Source organism: Oncorhynchus nerka, linkage group LG26 (assembly GCF_034236695.1).
Source record: "Oncorhynchus nerka isolate Pitt River linkage group LG26, Oner_Uvic_2.0, whole genome shotgun sequence".
Lineage (NCBI taxonomy): Eukaryota > Metazoa > Chordata > Actinopteri > Salmoniformes > Salmonidae > Oncorhynchus > Oncorhynchus nerka.
Window position 1 is genome coordinate 7,320,024 of NC_088421.1, and position 18,807 is coordinate 7,338,830.

Sequence of the window (18,807 nt, forward strand, 5' to 3'; positions counted from 1 at the left end):
CAATGTCCACCAAAGATGTTGCCAGAGAATTGAATGTTAATTTCTCTATCATAGGCCGCCTCCAATGTCGTTTTAGAAAATTTGGCAGAGTGCTCTATGGTGGTGGTGGGATTATGTTATGGGCAGACATAAACTACGGACAAAGAACACAATTGCAATTTATTGATGGCAATTTGTATGCACAGAGATACCATGACGAGATCCTGAGGTCCATTGTCGCGCCATTCATCCACTGCCATCACCTCCATGAGCTTGATAATACACAAGGATCTGTACATGATTCCTGGAAGCTGAAAATGTCCCAGTTCTTCCATGGCCTGCATACTCACCAGACATATCACCAATTGAGCATGTTTGGGATGCTCTGGATCGACATGTACGACAGCGTGTTCCACTTCCCGCCAATATCCAGCAACTTCGCTCAGCCATTGAAGAGGAGTGAAGCAGCCTGATCAACTCTATGGGAGGATGTGTTGCGCTGCATGAGGCAAGTGGTGGTCACACCAGATACTGAGTGGTTTCCTGATCCATGCCTCTACCTATTTTTTAAGGTATCTGTGACCATCAGATGCATATCTGATTTCCAGTCATGTGAAATCCATAGATTAGGGCCTAATTAATTCATTTCAATTGACTGATTTCCTTATATGGGTCTCGTTTATTTATAAATATCATGTCAGTTGGGAAATTCACGGATCTATTTCCCAACTTTTTGGACCCGTGAAGACCTCTACTCTGAGTTCATTTTATTATTTAACAGTGGGTTAACTGCCTCGTTCAGGGGCAGAATGACAGATTTTTACCTTGTCAGCTCTGGGATTCAATCCGGCAACCTTTCGGTTACTGGCCCAATGCTCTAAGCACTAGGCTAGGGCCACTGCCCCTAATGGATGTGAGTTAGTGAGTCACTACTGAATGCTCACTGATAACTGTAGCGGCTACTATTAGTGGTGATGAGTGTGTCAGTACTGGGTATTAGTTACCTATTTCTGCAGGGTCCTGTCAATCCCCCTTACTGTCCTGATCCTGAGTTCTATAACCCCAGAACTTTCCTGTTCATCCAGATAAAAATTTGTAGGCTGCAGAAATCATAAATAAATTCCTTCCTTAGCTTCTCATCTGACTCTGCGTGGGTGTAACCTGCTGCTCAGCACTCACGAGACAGTTGCCTGCATAGTGCACATAGCTGATAACAACCACATCACCACATTTTGGCAATGAAGGCAGCCCTTCCACTTACCCAGAGTCGGATGAATTTATGGACATGTGTATATCTCTGTGTGCATCTGAGGAAAGTAGTGACTGGCTCCAACTGGAGCGAGGGGCGAGAGTGCGCCGATGGGAGGGGGGGGGGGGATTTATTTATATAAAGTAAACTATCTTGGGCCTGCTGCCAGTTCCTGTGGAATGTCGATCCTGTCCTGTCCCGAATTTGACTCTAGAACTTCATCCCCATTCCTGCCAGAATCCAGCGGGCCCTGCTAGACCTGCAGCGGTCCTGTTCCTGTGTCAATCTCTAGTGTCAGTGTCAGTGGTTTGCATATACAGTGGGGTCTGAAGAGATTGACACCCTTGATAAAGATGAGCAGAAATGACTGTATAAAAATAAATAGTTCAAATACTTAGCTGTATTGTATACTCAAAGAAACAAATCCTACTTTTTGTCCCCCTGAAAGACAAGGGTCAAAATTATCGACACCCCTATTTTAAATCCCTTTCAAATACCTCCCCTTGCGAGGGTAACGACACTGAGCCTTTTTCTAAAAATGTCTTCTGAGTTGGAGAACACGTTGGGAGGGATCTTAGACCATTCATCCAAACAGAATCCTTTCAGATCCTTTGGACTTCTCAATTCAAACCAATTCAATTGGTTTCAAATTCAAACCAATTCAAGGTTTTCAATGGATTTTCAGATATGTCATCCAACAAATGTAAATGCCTGGAGTTTGATAAACAGCATTGGCACTTGGATTGGAACCAGTGCTTTGGTCAGATAACATGAACATAGAGCTCTTTTGGCCACGCCCACCAGTGTTCGGTTTGGAATTTCGAAATGAGAACGCATGAACAGAAAAGAACCCCGTACCTACTGTAAAATATGGTGGTAAATCTTTGATGTTACGGGACTATTTTGCTGCCGCTGGTTCTGCGGCCGTTATTAAGGTCAATAACTTTACCCAGTACCGGTATTTGAGCCAAATACCTGTTTGTCTCTGACAGGAGGCTGACACTTGGCAGCAAGTGGATCTTCCAGCAAGACGACAACCCCAAACACACGTCAAAATCCACAAAGAAATGGTTCAATGGTCACAAAATCCACATTTTGCGTTGGCCATCTCAGTCTCTGGAATTGATACCAATTGAAAACCTGTGGATTGAATTGAAGAGGGCAGTCCATAAGCGCAGAATCTAGAAGGATTTTGTATGGAGGAATGGCCTAGAGATCCCTCCCAACGTGTTCTCCAACTCAGTGTCCTGCAAGGTGAGATATTGAAAGGTATTGAAAACAGGGGTGTCAATCATTTTGACCACTACCTTTTTGAGAAAAACTGTATTACTTGTTAAGCAACATCTCTTTTCTCTGAGCAATTGTTTGTATAAAATAATTTCATTTTCTGATTTTATTGAGCGTACAATATAGCTCAGTATTTGAATTATTTGATACATATTTGCTCATCTTTATCACGTGTGCCACCCGACTGTATGTGTGAGTATGTACCTGCCCGCGCAGGTGTCTGGGTCAACACACACATGCGTGTTCATGGTGTGTTGTCAAACATGTACATTCATGTTATATGAGCGAGTTAGATACATATTCGACATGTGTACATCCAGTATTTAATTTTCCGTTTATTTCCCGATAATTCTACATATTAGCAGGAATATCCTTGAGTCTCCACCAATTCGTCGACACCCAGTGGGTGATTTAATACTCACGCACAATGTTCGTTATGGTGTGTCTTGTCCTTAAGACCTCCACTATACTCCATTTTCCATTTTATTCTGCTGTTCCATGTTGTCTCTCCTCTCCTCTGTGAAGTAACTGACACACTGATCAAAGGGTTTGGTCGCAGCATGTAATATATGCCCACAAATATATTCATACTGGAAGATCAAGTAGTTTGTCAAGGATGTACAGACACACTCTCTTCTCTTTTCTCTCCTCTTCCCTTCTCCTCTTCTTCTCTTCTCCTCTTCTCCTCTTCCCTTCTCCTCTTCTTCTCTCTTCTTCCCTTCTCTTTTCTCTCCTCTTCTTCTCTTCTTCTCTTCTCTTTTCTCTCCTCTTCTTCTCTTCTTCTCTTCTCTTTTCTCTCCTCTTCTTCTCTTCTTCTCTTCTCTTTTCTCTCTTCTTCCCTTCTCTTTTCTCTCCTCTTCTCTCTTCTTCCCTTCTCTTTTCTCTCCTCTTCTCTCTTCTTCCCTTCTCTTTTCTCTCCTCTTCTCTCTTCTTCCCTTCTCTTTTCTCTCCTCTTCTCTCTTCTTCCCTTCTCTTTTCTCTCCTCTTCTCTCTTCTTCCCTTCTCTTTTCTCTCCTCTTCTTCTCTCTTCTTCCCTTCTCTTTTCTCTCCTCTTCTTCTCTCTTCTTCCCTTCTCTTTTCTCTCCTCTTCTCTTTTCTTCTCGTCTCTTTTCTTTCCTCTTCTCCTCTTTCCTCTCTTCTCTTTTCTATCTTCTCTTTTCCTACTACTCTCAGGTTCATGCATACTGATGCAGCCAGTGTTGGTCACATACTGTAGATGTATAGAGATGCATATATCCCACTTCTTTATGTATACACTGGCTTATGCCTCTCGTGTGGCCACACCTTTTCCTCTCAATATAGCCGTCTGTTTCTCTCTCTCTCTCCTCTCAATATAGCTGTCTCTGTTTCTCTCTCTCTCTCCTCTCAATATAGCTGTCTCTGTTTCTCTCTCTCTCTTTCCTCTCTCAATATAGCTGTCTCTGTTTCTCTCTCTCTCTCCTCTCTTACACACTGATAGAAATACACTGACACACACACACACACACACACACTGATGCACTGGTATACACACATGCCCATGATTAAATGAACGAGTGCATGGCTATGTAAAGGGGACCTATGGGGTTTAACCTACTTAGTCGGGTGTTTCAATAATGTATGAGCGAGATTGAAAGCGGCGAGCACAACAAGGTATCTTCATCCGCTTCCTCTCGCTTTGATCTAGCCCTCCTCCCCCGCTCCCTGTCTCTCTTTCCCCCCTTTCTCGCCATCACTCTCTCTCCCTCTGTATCCTTTGAACGTGTTCTACCCAGTGCATTGTGCTAAAGCTCAGGGTAATTCCCAGGTGGGATCTATGAGCGGCAAGCGGGATGTAGCCATTTTTTGATGTATGGTATTCCTTCTCAGGGAAGGACGAATGGGTGGGTTGGTATATGGATGGATGGATGAATGGATATTTGAATAATTTGAGCATGAGAGTCGTGTATATACCTAATACAGGAGCTGCTGGAAAGTAATATGTGGTCTGAATTAACTGCATCTTGTTCCGTTTTCCTGTTCTGTTCCTATAAGGGTACTTCGTCATGTTTCTGTTCCTATAAGGGTTCTTCGTCATGTTTCTGTTCCTATAAGGGTTCTTCGTCATGTTTCTGTTCCTATAAGGGTACTTCGTCATGTTTCTGTTCCCATAAGGGTTCTTCGTCATGTTTCTGTTCCCATAAGGGTTCTTCGTCATGTTTCTGTTCCTATAAGAGTACTTCGTCATGTTTCTGTTCCTATAAGGGTACTTCATCATGTTTCTGTTCCCATAAGGGTTCTTCGTCATGTTTCTGTTCCTATAAGGGTTCTTCGTCATGTTTCTGTTCCTATAAGGGTTCTTCGTCATGTGTCTGTTCCTATAAGGGTTCTTCGTCATGTTTCTGTTCCTATAAGGGTTCTTCGTCATGTTTCTGTTCCTATAAGGGTTCTTCGTCATGTTTCTGTTCCTATAAGGGTTCTTCGTCATGTTTCTGTTCCTATAAGGGTTCTTTCCTATAAGTCATGTTTCTGTTCTTCGTCATGTTTCTGTTCCTATAAGGGTTCTTCGTCATGTTTCTGTTCCTATAAGGGTTCTTCGTCATGTTTCTGTTCCTATAAGGGTTCTTCGTCATGTTTCTGTTCCTATAAGGGTTCTTCGTCATGTTTCTGTTCCTATAAGGGTTCTTCGTCATGTTTCTGTTCCTATAAGGGTTCTTCGTCATGTTTCTGTTCCTATAAGGGTACTTCGTCATGTTTTAGAGTTTTGATAGTAATGCTCTGGTGCACTTATCACAGCAGTCTTGTTTTTATCCCAGACCTTCACCAAGTCTCTCTAAAAGGCCTTTTCATCCCCCTCCTCCCCCGTCAAACACAAACATGTCTGAAAACCCAGTGGTGTTTGGCTGTTTTACGATGGGGGTCCAGAGCCCTGTGCCTGCCCGTGTGTGTGTGTGTGTGTGGGGCTGACTTCACAAAGGGGGGGTCTGATGCTGGTGCAACACTTTGCAGGAGATCACACACACGCATGCACTCACACTCACGCACACTCCTGTCGGCGGCGGGAGCAGCACTTTGCAGGAGATCTATAAAGGTCCCGGCAGTTAAAAACGAGGCCCCTGACCCTGTAAAAAAGCGGGCCCTTGTGCACCCAACGCCCCCTTGCCAGGGCCAGGGCAGAACAAATGCCTCTCAGACAGCTGCAGACAGACATGATAGACCGGGAGGGAGAAAAAGACACTCGAACGATGTTTTCAACTTTCAGACCGCTCCAATCCAGACTCCAAAGAACAGTAAACGCTTCCCTCCTTTTACATGTCAATGCCAGATGGGTGAAAGAGATGGAAACAAAGCTGTCAGTGGTAGTGGATGGTTGATACAGACATGTATTATAGCTAGTTGCTACAGTGTGTAGCAAAGCGAGAGGTTTTTAGATTTATATAAGGCATGTTGTACAACATCAGCATTGAAAGGCAGAACTAGGTTACTCTTCCCTCCCTCCCGTCTCGCTTGGCAGGTTGCATAAGCTCATCACCATCTCCTGTTTATTTTGAGGAGGGGAGAGAGAGAGGTTCAGATGGACTCCATTAATGAGCCTCCGCATCTCTGTTGATGATTCACCCCGCAAGGGCAGGAGGGAGGCCGGGGGGGGGGGGGGGGGAGAAGGGGAGCCGTCCTCCTAGTTGAAAACATTCGCTTTAACAAGATCGCTAGAGAGGAACCCGGGCTCTGTTTTCCCACGCTGTCTACATAGAGATGAACCCAGGCAAAAATCAACACCACCCCACTGAATATGCATTTGAACCCCTGTCTCTCTCTCTGAATGTGCAGCAGTGAGTGAATCTCTATCTAACTCTTGTCTCTTTCTCTCGCTGTCTGTCTGTCTGTCTGTGTTTCTGAAGGAAAGAAGATTGCCATTCTGCCACAGGTGTGTTGCCGAGACTGAAAGTGAGTCACCGCGGCGATAGCGGTTGACCTGGGGCGCAAGACATGTTACAGTGACAACTAAAACCAGCCATCGTCATAACAATCCTCCTCCGCCGCTCCGTCGTGTTGTTGTGTGAGCTCTGCTGAGTCACTGGAGAGAGAAAAGCTGTTCTCATCCAATCCCCCCCAAGGCCTGAGAAGTCTATCCAATCCTGAACAAGGGATCTGGAGTCCATTGGTGCCAGATGATTCTGCCTAGCGACCTCCCTTAGTATATTATGTAATTGGTGTTTCATTCAAGATATAAAAGCTTAGTGGCCTACTCTACCTCTAGGACACTCTTCATATCAAGGCAGAGGACCAGCCTTTGGAAGAAAATAGCCCATATGCCCTTGGATTCAAGGTTCCTCTGAAGCATTCACCGGGAACATCGACATCTCACACACCTACGCGAATACACGCACACATCGTTGTTGTCCACCGTCAACCCACCACCACCACCACTTCTTAATTCATTGGATTACGTCGTCATCGGCGGGTGAGGTTAGGGATGTAGAACGCCGTCACCACGGATACCTACAGGAGACTATTTGGACTCGGCTCAAGGTCCGCCGAGCAGAACATGGCGGGCAAGGGTAACCCCTGCCACCCCCCGGGGGGGCCAGGGAGTGCAGGGGGCCCCACTGTCTCTGTGGGGGGGTTCCCCATGCCTCACTACTCCTACTTCTTCCCCCACATGCTAGGGGGGCTGTCCCCACCCACCCTGTCCGGACTGCCCATCAGTGGATACAGCACCCCATCGCCAGCCAGTAAGTACCCAATCACACTGCAGTATTCTGTTGTTGGTGTATGTGGACATTAGTGGTTGATTAGGAGGTTATCAGGTACTGCTGAATGGCTGAACATTTTTTGTTGTGCTTGGTTGGTTGACTCTGGCGCACAGACTGGCTTGATCCATCCTATATTTGTACCAAAATCAGCATTTGAAGTTTGACATAAAGTTGGATCAATTCAGGAAAAACGCAGGAGGTTAAACATGAGCTGCACAAGTTTTAACAGGGTTGTTGTGCTGTGTACTCTGAATAATTTCCAGCATCTCCTGTGTTACGTATATATGGCTGTCATGCTAAATGACTTAACCAGATCAAAGTGGAGTGGAGTCTATATAGAACTGGATTCCACGTTAGAGGTTTGGATGGTGTGGAACATAGCCTTGACTAGTTGCTCCTGGCGATCTGGATCCTTGCCAGTTGTCATGCGGCGATGTGTCGAACTGAGCGAGCGGGTTGGTCTGATCTAAATGAGGCAGCTTTGAATAACCAATGGAATGTTCCTGGGCACAATGCCGTGTGTGTGTGTGTGTGTGTGTGTGTGTGTGTGTGTCCTCACTTGAACTGGCAGGTAGGCGCTCTCTCCGGGTCTGTGTGTGTTTTCATGCGTCGGTGTGTGTCTGTCTGTGCATGTGATTTGTGAAGAGCGACAATAAGGGGTGGTTGCTCCAACTGTAGCAGTTGTGACGGTAGCTTACCTGGAGTAAGGAAATATTGACAGGTAGGAGGATGTGATATGGGACCACCCATCCATTCCACAAACAATATTTGATTAAATAATTTATCAAATCAAATTGTATTTGTCACATGCGCAGAATACAACAGGTGTAGACCTTACAGTGAAATGTTTACTCACAAGCCCTTAACCAAGAATGCAGTTTTTACCCCTTGCTAGGTGACATTCCGGCCCCATCACCACTCCTCTCCCTCTCCTCCCTCTCCTCCCATGTCTGTATGGAAAAAAAATGCAAAGCAGCTCTGTCCCTCCACCCACCATGTCTCCCCATCGTGGCTTCCATTCAGTCGGGAGGCTACATCTTAGGTTTCATTACATACAGTCGAGAAGAACTACTGAATATAAGATCAGCGTCAACTCACCATCAGTACGACCAAGAATATGTTTTCCGCGACACGGATCCTGTGTTCTGCCTTACAAACAGGACAACGGAATGGATCGCATGCAGCGACCCAAGAAAACGACTCCGAAAAAGAGGGAAACGTAGCGGTCTTCTGGTCAGACTCCGGACAAGGGCACATCGCGCACCACTCCCCAGCATTCTTCTTGCCAATGTCCAGTCTCTCGACAACAAGGTAGATGAAATCCGAGCAAGGGTAGCATTCCAGAGGGACATCAGAGACTGCAATGTTCTCTGCTTCACGGAAACATGGCTTACTGGGAAGACGCTATCCGATGCGGTGCAGCCAACGGGTTTCTCCACGCATCGCGCCGACAGAAACAAACATCTTTCTGGTAAGAAGAGCGGCGGGGGCGTATGCCTCATGACTAACGAGACATGGTGTGATGAAGGAAACATACAGGAACTCAAATCCTTCTGTTCACCTGATTTAGAATTCCTCACAATCAAATGTAGACCGCATTATCTTCCAAGAGAATTCTCCTCGATTATAATCACAGCCGTATATATCCCCCCCCAAGCAGACACATCGATGGCTCTGAACGAACTTTATTTAACTCTTTGCAAACTGGAAACCATTTATCCGGAGGCTGCATTCATTGTAGCTGGGGATTTTAACAAAGCTAATCTGAAAACAAGACTCCCTAAATTTTATCAGCATATCGATTGCGCAACCAGGGGTGGTAAAACCTTGGATCATTGTTACTCTAACTTCCGCGACGCATATAAGGCCCTGCCCCGCCCCCTTTCGGAAAAGCTGACCACGACTCCATTTTGTTGATCCCTGCCTACAGGCAGAAACTTAAACAAGAGGCTCCCACGCTGAGGTCTGTCCAACGCTGGTCAGACCAAGCTGACTCCACACTCCAAGACTGCTTCCATCACGTGGACTGGGACATGTTTCGTATTGCGTCAGATGAAAATATTGACAAATACGCTGATTCGGTGTGCGAGTTCATTAGAACGTGCGTCGAAGATGTCGTTCCCATAGCAACGATAAAAACATTCCCAAACCAGAAACCGTGGATTGATGGCAGCATTCGCGTGAAACTGAAAGCGCGAACCACTGCTTTTAATCAGGGCAAGGTGTCTGGTAACATGTCCGAATATAAACAATGCAGCTATTCCCTCCGCAAGGCTATTAAACAAGCTAAGCGTCAGTACAGAGACAAAGTGGAATCTCAATTCAATGGCTCAGACACAAGAGGCATGTGGCAGGGTCTACAGTCAATCACGGACTACAAGAAGAAACCCAGCCCAGTCACGGACCAGGATGTCTTGCTCCCAGGCAGACTAAATAACTTTTTGCCCGCTTTGAGGACAATACAGTGCCACTGACACGGCCTGCAATGAAAACATGCGGTCTCTCCTTCACTGCAGCCGAGGTGAGTAAGACATTTAAACGTGTTAACCCTCGCAAGGCTGCAGGCCCAGACGGCATCCCCAGCCGCTCCCTCAGAGCATGCGCAGACCAGCTGGCCGGTGTGTTTACGGACATATTCAATCAATCCCTATACCAGTCTGCTGTTCCCACATGCTTCAAGAGGGCCACCATTGTTCCTGTTCCCAAAAAAGCTAAGGTAACTGAGCTAAACGACTACCGCCCCGTAGCACTCACTTCCGTCATCATGAAGTGCTTTGAGAGACTAGTCAAGGACCATATCACCTCCACCCTACCTGACACCCTAGACCCACTCCAATTTGCTTACCGCCCAAATAGGTCCACAGACGATGCAATCTCAACCACACTGCACACTGCCCTAACCCACCTGGACAAGAGGAATACCTATGTGAGAATGCTGTTCATCGACTACAGCTCGGCATTCAACACCATAGTACCCTCCAAGCTCGTCATCAAGCTCGAGACCCTGGGTCTCGACCCCGCCCTGTGCAACTGGGTACTGGACTTCCTGACGGGCCGCCCCAGGTGGTGAGGGTAGGCAACAACATCTCCTCCCCGCTGATCCTCAACACGGGGCCCCACAAGGGTGCGTTCTGAGCCCTCTCCTGTACTCCCTGTTCACCCACGACTGCGTGGCCACGCACGCCTCCAACTCAATCATCAAGTTTGCGGAAGACACAACAGTGGTAGGCTTGATTACCAACAACGACGAGACGGCCTACAGGGAGGAGGTGAGGGCCCTCGGAGTGTGGTGTCAGGAAAATAACCTCACACTCAACGTCAACAAAACTAAGGAGATGATTGTGGACTTCAGGAAACAGCAGAGGGAACACCCCCCTATCCACATCGATGGAACAGTAGTGGAGAGGGTAGCAAGTTTTAAGTTCCTCGGCATACACATCACAGACAAACTGAATTGGTCCACTCACACTGACAGCATCATGAAGAAGGCGCAGCAGCGCCTCTTCAACCTCAGGAGGCTGAAGAAATTCGGCTTGTCACCAAAAGCACTCACAAACTTCTACAGATGCACAATCGAGAGCATCCTGGCGGGCTGTATCACCGCCTGGTACGGCAACTGCTCCGCCCTCAACCGTAAGGCTCTCCAGAGGGTAGTGAGGTCTGCACAACGCATCACCGGGGGCAAACTACCTGCCCTCCAGGACACCTACACCACCCGATGTTACAGGAAGGCCATAAAGATCATCAAGGACATCAACCACCCGAGCCACTGCCTGTTCACCCCGCTATCATCCAGAAGGCGAGGTCAGTACAGGTGCATCAAAGCTGGGACTGAGAGACTGAAAAACAGCTTCTATCTCAAGGCTATCAGACTGTTAAACAGCCACCATTGAGTGGCTGCTGCCAACACACTGTCATTGACACTGACCCAACTCCAGCCACTTTAATAATGGGAATTGATGGGAAAATGATGTAAATATATCACTAGCCACTTTAAACAATGCTACCTTATATAATGTTACTTACCCTACATTATTAATCTCATATGCATACGTATATACTGTACTCTACATCATCGACTGCATCCTTATGTAATACATGTATCACTAGCCACTTTAACTATGCCACTTTGTTTACTTTGTCTACATACTCATCTCATATGTATATACTGTACTCGATACCATCTACTGTATGCTGCTCTGTACCATCACTCACTCATATATCCTTATGTACATATTCTTTATCCCCTTACACTGTGTATAAGACAGTAGTTTTAGAATTGTTAGTTAGATTACTTGTTGGTTATCACTGCATTGTCGGAACTAGAAGCACAAGCATTTCGCTACACTCGCATTAACATCTGCTAACCATGTGTATGTGACAAATAAAATTTGATTTGATTTGATTTACTACAGACAGACAGACAGAGAGAGGGGAGCCTGGAGTACAACAGCCTGTCAGAGCAGAGGGGCTCCCTGCCTCCGTGTGTGTGCGCGGAGACGGGAGTATGTTCTTCTGTCTCCCTGGCTGGCTGTTGAGCATGCTCCTCTCTTGGTGCTGAGAGACTAATCCACAGCTCCTGCATAGTGTTAGCTGACAAACAGCCCTCCCTCGCCACCAGGGGCTAATTATTACACAGCCCCCCTCCACTCTCGGAGATGGCCTGGGTGAGCTGTCATGCAAGACGGGGGCTCACCGGAGATGAGAGGAGCTGGCGGGGTATGTAGGGGGGGGGGGGGGGGGCGTGCCTTATCATTATCATTTGAAGACGTAGCATGAGGCAAAGGTGTGTGTGTGTGTGTGTGTGTGTGTGTGTGTGTGTGTGTGAAGAGAAGATGGAGTATGTTTTTCCCCTCTTGTCTCTTTTTGACATGTTGTTGTTGCCTCTTTACTCTGTCCATAGAAAGCTTGTTCCACATGCTAAATGTATTTCCCATAAGTATGCCACCTCAAGGACATATCACAGATTCACACCCTCTGCATAAACCACACCTAAAACGTATTACTCAAGAATATGTGAAATTGTGGATGTGAGCCTGTTGTCCGGACCTCTGGCAGTCTCTATGGGGGTGTCACAGGGTTCAATTCTCGGGCCGACTCTTTTCTCTGTATATATCATTGATGTCGCTCTTGCTGCTGATGATTCTCTGATTCACCTCTACGCAGACGACACCATTCTGTATACTTCTGGCCTTTCTTTGGACACTGCGTTAACAAACCTCCAAATGAGCTTTAACGTCATACAACACTCTTTCCGTGGCCTCCAACTGCTCTTAAATGCTAGTAAAACTAAATGCATGCTCTTCAACCGATCGCTGACCGCACCCGCCCGCCCAACTAGCATCACTACTCTGGACGGTTCTGACCTAGAATATGTGAACAACTACAAATACCTAGGTATTTGACTTTGGCGATGTAATTTACAAAATAGCCTCCAACACTCTACTCAGCAAATTGGATGTAGTCTATCACAGTGCCATCCGTTTTATCACCAAAGCCCCATGTACTACCCACCACTGCGACCTGTATGCTCTCGTTGGCTGGCCCTCACTACATATCCGTCGCCCAACCTACTGGCTCCAGGTCATCTATGAGTCTTTACTAGGTAAAGCCCCGCCTTATCTCAGCTCACTGGTCACCACAGCAACACCCACCCGTTGCATGCGCTCCACCAGGTACATTGCATGTAATTATTTTCGCCTCTATGGCCTATATATTGCCTACCTCCCTAATTCTTCTACATTTGCACACACTCTACATAAATAGAACAATCTTTCTTTTCCTTTATTGACTGTATGTTTGTTCATGTGTAACTCTGTGTTGTTTCTGTCGGCGCTGCTTTGCTTTATCTTGGCCAGGTCGCAGTTGTAAATGAGAACTTGTTCTCAACTGGCCGACCTGGTGAAATAAAGGTGACATAAAACACGTTTCTTTTTTAAATGTGCCTCTCAAACCCTAGCCGCTCCTCCTTCTCTTCTTCCTCCTCGCACCCCACCCCATGCGATCTATTCTAACCTTGACCCGAGACAGTAGTTATGTCATGTACATTGAGCTAAGTTACACAATTTCCTGCCAGCATTATTGGTTAAAGCAGGGATTAAGGTCTTATTTCCCAATAAACTGGGATAAAAATCTAAATTTCCAGGGGCATGGCAGCCGAGCGGAGGTCTTTGTCATCACATCTAGCCCTTCTCTCTCTCTCTCTCTCTCTCTCTCTCTCTCTCTCTCTCTCTCTCTCTCTCTCTCTCTCTTCTTCTCTTCTATTCTGTCTCCCCTCGTAACCGTGGAGATCATCCCCGATTTGCCTCGACAGGGCAAGGAGCGTTAACGCTACCCAGCAAAATACCCCATGACAGAAACCCTCACCTCCGACCAACAACCCCCCTAAAAAAAAACTCACACCCTCTGTAGTCTGAACAACACCCTCAGCCTCAAATGCGTTTCCCTCCTTTTTCTCAACTCCCGTCTCCTCCTCTTCCTCCTCTTCTCCTCCTCCTCTCCATTCCCAGCCCAGGGTATAGCATGCACTTTAAAGTGGCCTAATTGAATGCAAGGGAAAGGCTGGCTGGCTGTGGAGGTTGTGTTCTCCAGGTCCAGACCCTAGTGGGACTGGGGAGTGGTTAGCGTGCTAATTACCGATAAAGCCTAGCTGATGTGCTCAGGCTGGGATTAGTCGGAGCAGTAGCAGAGCTGGATCAGATAGCCCCAGGGTATTCCCTCTTTCAACACAGCTCATCATTTCTCTCTCTCTCTCTCTCTCTCTCTCTCTCTCTCTCTCTCTTTCATCACCTCTTTCCTTCGACCTCTTTTTCATCATTTCTTTCGTTCTACTCAGTAGTTCTCTGTGATCCCAGTGTAGGGAGAGGTAGCGAACGCCACGCAGCTGTGGTGGTGGCGCCGAACGCCCTGTGGTTGCTACGGGCTTCTGTGTTCGCTGAGTGTGATGTCAGGAGATATGAGTTGTGGGTGCGTGTGTCAGATAGGAAGCTGCTAGAGCAACAACAAACACTGCTTGATGCCTACAGAATGCCCTGTGACGTTAAAACAGGCTTTGATTTTGAGCCTGTGGCGCTGTGGCCCAATGTGTGATCCGCCTTCTAGTCTTTTACTGTCAATGTTCATATGCTTTTGGAACTAAACGTGTTACGAGGGTTTTTCCCGGACAGTTTGTTTGAACATATCCGAGATCTGTTGCGGAGTGACGTTGACCACGATCATTTGACTCACCACTTAGTCATGCAATGATGGCGGGGGCCCGATTTCATCATCTCCACCATCACCACTACCAGCTTGGCACAGCCCCCATGGACACACTGCACGCCTCACCCATCCACTACTGTATTACTACCCCAGACGGAGGTTTTATCCTGAATCAGACCGGCAGGCGTTGCGGCTACGCTCATTTCTGTACGCAGCTCTCGTTTGATGCTAATCAGCTCTCCCTCCAGTTTTCAAAGGAAGGAGTAGTCCCTATAATCCGGGAAGGCTTCATCACTCCCCCCCCCCCCATCATCACCCTCCAGAAATACCAGTTAAATATAGACCGCCACATTATTAAGCCACAAAGCATCCCATGTTGAGAACTATACCCCCCCACCCCACCCCCGGCACCCACCAGCTTCCTCTCCCCTCAAACACCCTCTCCTCCCTCCCTTGCCCCCTCCCTTCCTCCACTGACACCACACATATCCTGCAGCAAAGAGTTGAAAGTACTGTTCACTTGCTTTGGGTTGGTTCATTTTGTTGTTGTCGCTTTCCTCACACATAAACCAACGCGAAGCTTGTTGTTGATAGGCTGACCTGCCATGATCTGGTACGTTATCAATGCAATTATGAAAGAAGACGTATGACCACGATGCAAATGCAGGCGTGCCTTTTGTTGAGTGTGTTTTGCCGTGTTTAAATTGGGTTTATTGACTACCGCCAAAAAATACAATAATAGTAATAATAATAATATATTTAAATGATCTCAAAGTGCTACAGCATTAAGATGACTAAAAACTAAAGACAAAATAATGACACAACTAGACTGACAAAGAACACCGCTGAAGCTACAAGTGTCCCATCTGAACAAGGACACAACTTTGTGCCGAGTATCCTAACCACTTCCCAGCTACATTCGCTAACACTTTACATTATGAAATGCTTATGTGCTGCTTATGAATGCGGTACGTGTGGGTTAATGTAGAACTATGACCCTGATACAGTTGACCTTTGCCTACCTCCGTCTCTTTGTCTCTCCTTCTCTCCCTCTCCTCTCGTCTCTACTCACCCTGGTGTGAAGGGAGAAGGTGTATTATGGGGCGGCAGGGTAGCCTAGTGGTTAGTGTTGGACTAGTAAACCCCGTTCTGCCCCTGAACAGGCAGTTAACCCACTGTTCCTAGGCCGTCATTGAAAATAAGAATTTGTTCTTAACTGACTTGCCTAGTTAAAAATATATATATATATATGAATAAATGATCACTACTGATGACTGTGCTGCCTCCCTGGTCCCGCTGACACAGACGTCTACTTAACACACACGAACAAACGCACGTGCGCACACACACACACACACATACACAGGTTCAAACACACACACACCCTGCCTCGGAGGTCCCGCTGATCCAAACACTACCTAATGCAGCGAGCTCTTCGTTGACCCCCCCCCCCCCCCCCCCCCCGCTCTTCCACCCCCCTTTAATCTGTTAATCTGAGTATCGACGCTCCCGCTTGCAGCTAGATTACAGCACAACCCTATAGGCCCTGGTCAAAAGTAGTCGCTGGGTGAAACAAGGGTGCTATTTGGGTTGCATCCTTTCACAAGTGTGTCAGGCTAGGAGCGGGCTTATGGCTTCCTGGTTTTCAAGTGATTAAAGCAATGTTCTGCTCTCATTTGACTGGTTTGTAGTTCCTGCTAGCAGGACCGATGGGGTTCAACCCCTAGGACTCAAAGTGTCACTGAACCACCTCTGTAACAATAGGTATTGGCTTATGTGTTCATTTTATTATCGAGACAGAATTTGCCGGGAAGAAGATAAAGACAAGTGTGTACAGCTACTCTTGGAGGACAATGAAAGTACATAAAAAAATAAAGTGTCTTTTGTCGTTACAATTAACCAACGCTGGAATTGGTTTCACTTGTACAATAACAACACTCCTCCAAGAGCCGCTGAATCTCGTCTCTACTTAAGTTTGCTCCTCAGTTCATGCACCTTGGTCGGTAGCAGCAGTCCTCCTTTCCTTTTATGCGTACAAACAGACATTATTGAAAGTAAAGATGCCAAGTGATTGACAAGGTCTGGCCCTTAGACAGGATAGGCATGTTTACAACCCTGTCCTCAGCCTCGCTCCCTGACAGGCCTGGTGTACGTCTGCAAACCGTTTCGTCATCGCTCCTTCTGAAGGTGTGAGTCGGCTCTGGCATTGCAGCGCCACTCGAGCCCAGTCAATGTCTGGCACCACAAAGGTGTTGGAGAGCTGTCAACACGCACAAACTCTCTCTCTAGCTCTCTTCTCTCTCTTCTTTCTCCTTTCTCTTCTTTCTCTCCTTTCTCTTCTCTCTCCTCTTTCTCCTTTCTCTTCTTTCTCTTCTTTCTCTCTCTCTTTCTTTTGCCTTTCTTTCTGGTTCTCTCTCTGGTTCTCTCTCTGGTTCTCTCTCTGGTTCTCTCTCTGGTTCTCTCTCTCGCTTGGTGGCTGTCTGTATGGCTGTACGTCTCGTATATCGTCACAGTGTTTTACAGCGTGGCGCTGCGTGTCGGGAGCTGCCAGTCCCGGTGTTTTACAGCGTGGCGCTGCGTGTCGGGAGCTGCCAGTCCCGGTGTTTTACAGCGTGGCGCTGCGTGTCGGGAGCTGCCAGTCCCGGTGTTTTACAGCGTGGCGCTGCGTGTCGGGAGCTGCCAGTCCCGGTGTTTTACAGCGTGGCGCTGCGTGTCGGGAGCTGCCAGTCCCGGTGTTTTACAGCGTGGCGCTGCGTGTCGGGAGCTGCCAGTCCCGGTGTTTTACAGCGTGGCGCTGCGTGTCGAGAGCTGCCAGTCCCGGTGTTTTACAGCGTGGCGCTGCGTGTCGGGAGCTGCCAGTCCCGGTGTTTTACAGCGTGGCGCTGCGTGTCGGGAGCTGCCAGTCCCGGTGTTTTACAGCGTGGCGCTGCGTGTCGGGAGCTGCCAGTCCCGGTGTTTTACAGCGTGGCGCTGCGTGTCGGGAGCTGCCAGTCCCGGTGTTTTACAGCGTGGCGCTGCGTGTCGGGAGCTGCCAGTCCCGGTGTTTTACAGCGTGGCGCTGCGTGTCGGGAGCTGCCAGTCCTGGTGTTTTACAGCGTAGCGCTGCGTGTCGGGAGCTGCCAGTCCCGGTGTTTTACAGCGTGGCGCTGCGTGTCGGGAGCTGCCAGTCCCGGTGTTTTACAGCGTGGCGCTGCGTGTCGGGAGCTGCCAGTCCTGGTGTTTTACAGCGTAGCGCTGCGTGTCGGGAGCTGCCAGTCCTGGTGTTTTACAGCGTGGCGCTGCGTGTCGGGAGCTGCCAGTCCTGGTGTTCCCGTCCACATCACCACAGTGATCATCTTTGACCGAGCTCCATTTTGATTGGTCCACTATTGGGCAGGCACCAACTGGGACATGCCCAACCGATGTTTGTCTTCCCGAGGGTTGCTGTGACGTCTATGTGGACTCGCAGACCACTCACCAGGCTGCATGGCGCATGTTGAAGACCGAGATAATTGTTTTAATTGGAGGGAAATACCTCTGACTAGTTCGGGGGGTTCTCGATCCCAGTTTTAACAGTGTTAGATACATGCTGACCCCACGGCTCGCCTTGCAAAATAAATGTACACATGCGTGTTATTCAATCATTTCATCTAAACTGCCCGCGCACATCAACGAGCGTCTGCGTAGCCAGGCGCTAAAATAGAATGTAGTTCTGTTTATTTAAAAAAATTACGTGTGACAACTGCAAGTTCCGCCTCTCCCATCTCCTCATTGGTTTTTAGGAGCTTAGGCCCACGTGGGATGATTGAAAGATGAACTGAGCTCCACACTCCAGTCCAGTTGGTTGTGGTAATGCACCTTAAAGTTGGTTGCCAACCGACATATAAAGTCCACAGAAGAAGAGGAAGAAGACTACTGCTACTGAAGGAGGAGAGATGACTAGACATGAACTAGGTTTCCCCTTTTATCTGTGGGTTAAGTGTTGGACTGGAGAACACATGATTTTGTGTGACTCAAAATGGGTCGGAATTCTACAAAGATCCAGAAAAAAGGACCATGTGCATTTCAGGTAAAATGACAAACCAATGTTTATATCCCAGGACAAATTTGCTAGCAACTAGCAAGCTAGCTTCCGAAATATCCGCGTGTTTTCGACCTGTCTCCAAATTTAATATGGTAGGTTCAGAGTTCGTTTGGATACTTCAACCTGCTTGTCCAGGCCGCGTCTGCTATGGATGGACAAAGTCAACATGCGTGCGACGGCGGACGCGACGGCGGACTCTTTTCACAGGTCTGATGATATCAGATCTCACATCTGTTTAACTTGCCTGATGGTGTTCTTACCACCCTATTCCCTATATAGTGCACTACGTTTGCACCAAAAGTGCACAAAATAGGGAA

At 47.5% G+C, this 18,807-nt stretch overlaps 1 pseudogene; it reads left to right on the forward strand.

Moving 5' to 3' along the window:
• The window catches only part of LOC115110150 (retinoic acid receptor alpha-like), a 183,852-nt pseudogene that overhangs the window by 63,131 nt on the left and 101,914 nt on the right, over nucleotides 1-18,807 (forward strand).